The following is a 7,715-nucleotide window of genomic DNA, read 5'->3' as shown; positions in this document are numbered from 1 at the left end:
CGCTTGGACTTAGGAAAACCAGTCACGAAGTCCATCTCGATATGATCAAACTTCCATTCCGGAATAGCAAGAGGTTGAAGGAGACCAGCTGGTCGTTGGTGTTCTGCTTTCATTCTTCTGCAGACATCACATTCATTCACGAATTGAGCAATTTCTCGCTTCATTCGAGTCCACCAATATGACTGCTTGAGGTCATGGTACATCTTTGTACTTCCAGGATGAATGGATAGGAGGGAATTGTGTGCCTCATTCATGATGACTTTTCTCAGATCACCTTTGGGAACCACAATTCGATCCTCGAAGAAAAGAGTATCTTTGTCATCCAAGCGATAGCACTTGTATTTGGGAGTACCCTTGTCAATATCACGTTTCACCTTCTTCACCATGGTATCCAGGAGTTGTGCCTCACGAATCTGATCTTCCAAAGTAGGAGAGACTATGAGGTTGGCAAGAAAGCCTTGAGGAACAACTTGAAGATTCAGCTTGCGGAAGGCTTCACAGAGATCTGGTTGAAACGGCTTGAGAATTAGACTGTTGCAATAAGCCTTTCTGCTCAAAGCATCTGCAATCACATTCGCCTTGCCAGGAGTATATTCGATACTCGGATTGTACTCCTGAATCATTTCGACCCATCGAGTCTGCCTGAGGTTAAGGTTGGGTTGAGTGAAGATATACTTGAGGCTCTTGTGATCGGTGAAAATGTCCACTTGCCTTCCCAATAAGAGATGTCTCCATGTTATCAATTCATGGACAACTGCCGCCAACTCAAGATCATGAGTGGGGTAGTTCTTTTCGTTGGGCTTCAACTGACGAGAGGTATAGGCCACAACTTTCTTCTCTTGCATCAACACAGCACCGAGACCTTGAAGGGAAGCATCACAGAATACTTCAAATGGCTTGGATTCATCAGCAGGAGTCAAAACAGGAGTTGTGACTAGCTTCTCTTTGAGGGTGTTGAAAGCAACGTCGCACTCAGGCATCCAGACATACTTGACATGCTTCTGGAGGAGGTTGGAAAGAGGCTTTGCAATCTTAGAGAAGTTCTCAACGAATCTTCGGCAATAGCTTGCAAGACCAAGAAAACTGCGGAGCTGCTTGACATTCTAAGGAGGTTCCCAATTCAGAACTGCAGAAACCTTCGCGGGATTAACAGCAATGCCCTTGGCAGAGATGATATGGCCAAGATAAAGAACTTCATCAAGCCAGAACTCACACTTGGAAAACCTCGCAAAGAATTGATGCTCTCTGAGCCTGTCGAGCACCAATTGCAAATGTTTGGCATGATCCTTCTTGTTCTTGGAGAAGACCAAGATATCATCGAGATACACCAGAACAAATTCATTGGTGTAGGGGTTGAAGATAAAGTTCATCATGCAAGAGAACGTTGGAGGAGCATTGACAAGGCCGAAAGACATGACAGTATATTCATAAGAACCATAGCTTGTTCTGAATGCTGTCTTGGGAATGTCTTGTTCACGAATGCGAATCTGATGATAACCCATACGAAGGTCAAGCTTGGAGAATACTTTAGCCCCTTTGAGTTGCTCGAAAAGCTCGTTGATGTTGGGAAGTGGGTACTTGTTCTTGATTGTCTTCTTGTTCAATGGACGGTAATCGACGCAAAGTCGGTCCGTGCCATCCTTCTTCTGGACAAAAAGAACTCCACAACCCCATGGGGAAGAACTCGGTCTGATCAAACCCAGACGCTCTTGTTCATCGAGCTGCTTCTTCAATTCTTTCAGCTCCTTGGGTCCAAGCTTGTATGGACGCTTGCAAACGGGTTCCGTACCAGGCTCAAGATCAATAACGAACTCGACTGGCCGATGAGGAGGCATACCCGGAAGCTCTTCTGGAAAGACATCTTGGTACTCACAAACGACTGGAATCTGAGAAATAGCATCCAATTCGCCCTTCTCATTGAGAGAAAACAACCGAATGGTTTCATCACGAGCGGCATAGATGATAACATCCTCAGAAGGGTGAGTCAATTGAATTTGCCTGGCAGCACAATCAAGCTGAGCCTTGTGCTTAGAAAGCCAGTCCATCCCAAGAATTAGATCAATATCAGAATCGCCAAGAACAATTGGAGAAGATAGAAATTTATAGTCGCCCATCTTGATACCAACATTTGGAACCAATAAGGTAGATCTCAAACGCTTGGCTGGAGAAATAACTTGCATAGCACTAGGTAATTCCTCTGTGTCAAAATTGTGCTTCGATGCAAAAGGATATGACATGAAAGAATGCGATGCACCAGTATCAAATAAGACTTTTGCAGGAATATCATTAATAGGAAGATTACCCATGATCACATCTGAAGAATCCTCTGCCTGAGCTGCATTCATCATGTTCACCTTTGCGAACTTGGAATTATGCTTGACCACTGCATTGCTTGATGATCTCACAGGAGGAGGAGGAGGAAGGCGCCTTTGATTTAAGCATTTGTTCGCGTAGTGGCCTTTCTGCTGGCACTTGTTGCAAGTCACTTCTGAGAGCGGACGATGATAAGGAGCACTTGACCTTGGAGCTTGAGGCTGAGACTTGTTCTGATAGCTTGGGTTGGGTGGGTGGGAAGATCCATGGCCACCTGAGTTCTTCTGATGGTAAGGCTGACGAAACGGAGGAGGAGGAAGATAAAACTTCTGCTGCTTAGCTGCCACTTGTGAGGAAGAAGAAGATTGCACTGCATCTCTGATTCTCTTCTTAGAAGCCTCACACTTGAGCTGAGCACCTTCTTGCTTGAGTGCCATATTGTAGAATTGATCAAACTGAGTAGGCTCAACAAGAACGAGAGCTAACTGCAGATCCTCTCTAAGGCCACCTCTGAACTGATAGATCATACTCTTCTCATCTGGAACATCTTGCTTAGCAAAGCGAGCAAGTTTCTGAAACTGCTTGTTGTATTCATACACTGACATGTTGCCTTGCTTGAGATTGCGGAACTCCTCATGCTTGCTCTCAACAACACTGGTAGGAATATGGTGAGCTTTAAAGTCCCGACAGAAATCAGTCCAAGTAATCACTCGACCACCTCTGGAATCCTTGTATTGCTGGAACCAATCAGCTGCCTGATCCTTGAGCTGAAAAGAAGCGAACTTGACATAGTCCTCAGGCCTGACATTGCTGCAATCAAAATGCTTGTTGATATCCACGAGCCAATCATCGGCGTCTGTGGCCTCGACACAATAGCTGAAAGACTTCGGCTGATTTGCAAGGAATTGGTTGAGGGTAGGAAATAGAGGCTGATGATTGAACTACCCTTGACCTTGATTCCCTTGGTTGCCTTGGCCTTGGTTGCGCTCTTGCATGAGCTGGATCATCATCTGAGCATGGGCATTAGAAGCTGCCATCAAAGCTTGCCATGCCTCCGGAGGCGGAGGTGGAGGTGGAGGGTTCGCCTGACTCCCATCATTGCGATCCGGATTCTGACGCGTTGGCGGAGCCATCCTAAAGAGGTTGACATCCGTTAGCATCTTGATATACAGATAGACAAGTTGAATCGACGGATAGAAATTGCAACATATAGTCTTCACAATAAACATTCGAACAAGGATGAACGAATGAATTCCAAAGTAAAACATCACACGTCCATAAAGGTGAGAAGCCACTTGAATAGATATTGATGAATGAAATAAACAAGGTACGACTGGAACAAATAAGTGGTAAGGATTACCCAATCACAAACCAAATATCTGCGGGAAGAAATGCTAGAGCTACTTGAATCCCACCTATAAACTCCCGAAACTTTCTGGTTATGCAATCTGGTGTTGGGGATACAGGGGAAGCACAATATCCCACCCAAACTAACAATCCCTACATCCAGCTGTATCCATCCGTCAACACATAACCAAGAAACCTTCGGAAATCGTGTACCTCAACCTTCAAAAAGCATCCATTATACGAGTTATGGCAATACTCCCGAGCTCGCCCCAGTACTGGGTTATCGGGGTTATCTCGCCAACAACTGCATAAAAGAGATTTTCGATGTCGGCAAATCTCAGGTATTCCAGAACTGCAACGATAAAATTGTGACGACAACACCTCGGAGCTCAACTCCCCAGGACACTGCCACAACCCCTAAATGTCAGGAGGCACCAAGAACAATGTTCTCATCACAAAACCATCGAAACGATTCCAAGATACCCGCGTGATCCTAAAAAAAATTTTAGTGAAATTTGAGAAGAGGATAGTCAAAACATCTACGTCAGGAGACCTCACCAGAGCGACGAAGGGACTGAGGAGTAAAAAGAATCCTACTCTCCGATATATATAATCCTAAGACTCAAAACATTTTTATTCTAGACTCAACATCGCCAGCAAACAATCAAGCAGGGGGCTCCTAAGTCAGGGATGGCTCTGATTACCAACTTGTAACACCCTCGATGCGTCTATATCTCCCACGTGTCGAAGCACGACTTAGAGGCATAACCACATTGAAAGCAATGTCGCAAGTGAGGTAATCTTCGCACAACCCATGTAATACATAAGGGAAAAGATACATAGTTGGCTTACAGTCGCCACTTCACACAATACATAAATAAACATCCATCATCCAGATTACACTCAAGGTCCGACTACGGAACCAAAATAAAAGAAGACTACCCCAACTGCTACACAGATTCCCGATCGTCCCGACTGGGCACCTCTACTGATCATCTGGAAACGATACATAGTAACGACCAAGAGCCTCGTCAAATTCCCACTTCAGCTCAGTTGCGCCATCGGCGCCAGTATCCTCGGCACCTGCATCTGTTTTGGTAGAATCTGTGAGTCACGAGGACTTAGCAATCTCACACCCGCGAGATCAAGACTATTTAAGCTCATAGGTAGGTAAAGGTGTGATATGGTGGAGCTGCGGCAAGCACTAAGCAAATATGGTGGCTAACATACGCAAGTGAGAGCGAGAAGAGAAGCAACGCATCGGTCGCGAAACTAGAAGTGATCAAGAAGTGATCCTGAAACTACTTACGTCAAGCATAACACAAACCGTGTTCACTTCCCGAACTCCGCCGAGAAGAGACCATCACGGCTACACACATAGTTGATGTATTTTAAAGAGGTCAAGTGTCAAGTTATCTACAACCGGACATTAACAAATTCCCATCTGCCTCATAACCGCGGGCACGGCTTTCGAAAGATTATATACCCTGCAGGGGTGTCCCAACTCAGCCCATCACAAGCTCTCACGGTCAACGAAGGAATAGACCTTCTCCCGGGAAGACCCGATCAGTCTCGGAATCCTGGTTCGCAAAAACATTTCGACAATGGTAAAACAAGACCAGCAAAGCCGCCCGATGCACCGACAAATCCCGATAGGAGCTGCACATATCTCGTTCTCAGGGCAACACCGGATGAGACAGGCTACGAGTAAAACCAGCCCTCAAGTTTCCCCGAGGTGGCCCCGCAGGCGGCTCATTTCGGACCAACACTCGAAGGAGCACTGTCCCGGGGGGGTAATAAAGATGACCCTTGGGCTCGCGAAAACCCAAGGGAAAGGGCTTAGGTGGAAAATGGTAAAACCAAAGTTGGGCCTTGCTGGAGGAGTTTTATTCAAAGCGAACTGTTAAGGGGGTCCCATAAATCACCCAACCGTGTAAGGAACGCAAAATCCAGGAACATAACACCGGTATACGGAACTAGGGCGGCAAGAGTGGAACAAGTAACCGGGCATAAGGCTAGGCCTTCCACCCTTTACCAAGTATATAAGGTGCATTAATTTAAACAGGAGATATTGTGATATCCCAAAGTAACCACGTTCCTACCTGGAACAACCTTCATCTTCACCTGCAGCTAACAACGCTATAAGAGGGGCTGAGCAAAAGCGGTGACATAGCCAATCAATGGTTGCTAGGACAGGTTGGTTAGAGGTTTGTCATGGCAATAGGTAGGCATGGTAAACAAAGGCAGGCAGGGCTAACAAAGTGAAAGAGCGAATACTAGCAAGCAAAGATAGAAATGATTTCGAAGGTATGATCATCTTGCCTGCAAGGTTCTCAGAGCTGTCGAAGGCTGGATCCTCGTAAGCATTCTCAACAGGGTCCTCGTGCACGTACTCGTCTCCCGGCTCTACCCAAAGCAAGAACACAAGCAAAGGAACCACAATAAATCACGGTGCAATGCGCAAGCAATATGATGCAAAACATGTCATGATATGCGAGATGTGATATGCAATGCATATGCGTGCTTCGGAAGGAAAGATGATGAACAAGGCATCAACTTGGCAAACCAAGTATGCCGCTGGAAAGATGCGATGATTTCGGTTGAAATCGATATAAAGATCACCGGAAACGGATGCACGGTTTGCAAATGGCAAGCAAGACAAGTATGGCACAAAGCTGCGTTTGACAGCGCGATGCTACTTAGCATGCAACAATAAACTATGCTACAGCACCCCAACATAAAAACAAAACATATGGAGATCATCTACAGGATATGCTTTACAAAATAGGAACACTGAGCTACGGCTAAATCACATCATAACATGTTCAAACAAGCATGGAGAAAGTGCATAAAAATATCACGTTGGACATGGCATAAACAACATCACGAAGTAATGTTCAGAGCAGGTTATCAACATACAGGAACTTATAATAGCAAATCAAGGCATGGCATGAATCTACTCAAAGCATAGATCAAAAGTCCCTTACTGACCATAAGCCAAAAAGGATCAAAAAATAAGATGGCACCCACGTAAACATAGCAAGTTTCGTTAACAGATTTCAGCAAACAAAGCATGGCATTGAAATAATTATGAAGGCACCTTCGTGAGCTCGATGCACTCACTACAGAGCACCTCATGATAAACTAAGCATACATCCATCAAGAAGACATGTCATAGAAGCTATACATGGCAAGAAACAACAACATAGCATATCCGGACCAACTACAACAACCTCAGCCAAATTGAATAACATGTAAACAATCTGCCAGGAAACATTTTGAAGCAAAAGTAGAGCATGAAAATGACATGCTAGGCTACTCCAAAATTGCAACCAGGACCATGGATGGATAGAGCATAACCATGTTGTCAAAACACCCTTACTGAAGTATCTCAAATAATGCATGGACCTCTCTGTAGCAACATGTTTACATGGCAACAAAATTACAGCAGAGCAGGAACTAAAATCAGCATTAACACGAAGCCTAGTTTGCATGCTTGTGCTAGTCACCACATTGATCACAAAAATACATGGTAAGTACCTCTGTAAAGAAGACATATCCTAGTTCAAAACACATTTAGGGGCCAAGTCCATAGGATCCACACATCAATCATGGCAAAAATGACAAAAGAGCTCGTTCTGATAAGAATCTGAAACTAACATTATCAAGCCCACTTCTAACAGCATTTCGGGCATCAAGATGACCTCAAATGCAAATGATGAAATGGAATGAAAAGATGTACTCTTCGAGGCGAACAATTTGACATATTACACGCACGAAACGGAGCTACGGATGCGAAGATGTGATGCGATGAACATGCAATGATTTTAGCAGCACATAAAAGACAGTGAGATAAACAGGGGGGAAGAGGAAAGTCAACCGGGCCTAGACCAGATCGGATCTGCCCGGGGGGTTCGGACGCCGAGGCGGCGGCGCGGCTCACCGGAGAGAGAAGGACGACGGCGGCCGGAGTCGGGGGCGCGGCCGGAGATGGAGGAGAGGCCGGGGCGGCCCTCGGCGGCGACTGGAGGCGGCGCTCGCGGCGGCGCGGCCGG

The sequence above is a fragment of the Triticum aestivum genome, chromosome 4B (assembly GCF_018294505.1).
Source record: "Triticum aestivum cultivar Chinese Spring chromosome 4B, IWGSC CS RefSeq v2.1, whole genome shotgun sequence".
Taxonomy (NCBI): Eukaryota; Viridiplantae; Streptophyta; class Magnoliopsida; order Poales; family Poaceae; genus Triticum; species Triticum aestivum.
The sequence above is the reverse complement of the archived record's forward strand: the minus strand, read 5'-3'. Positions refer to the sequence as shown.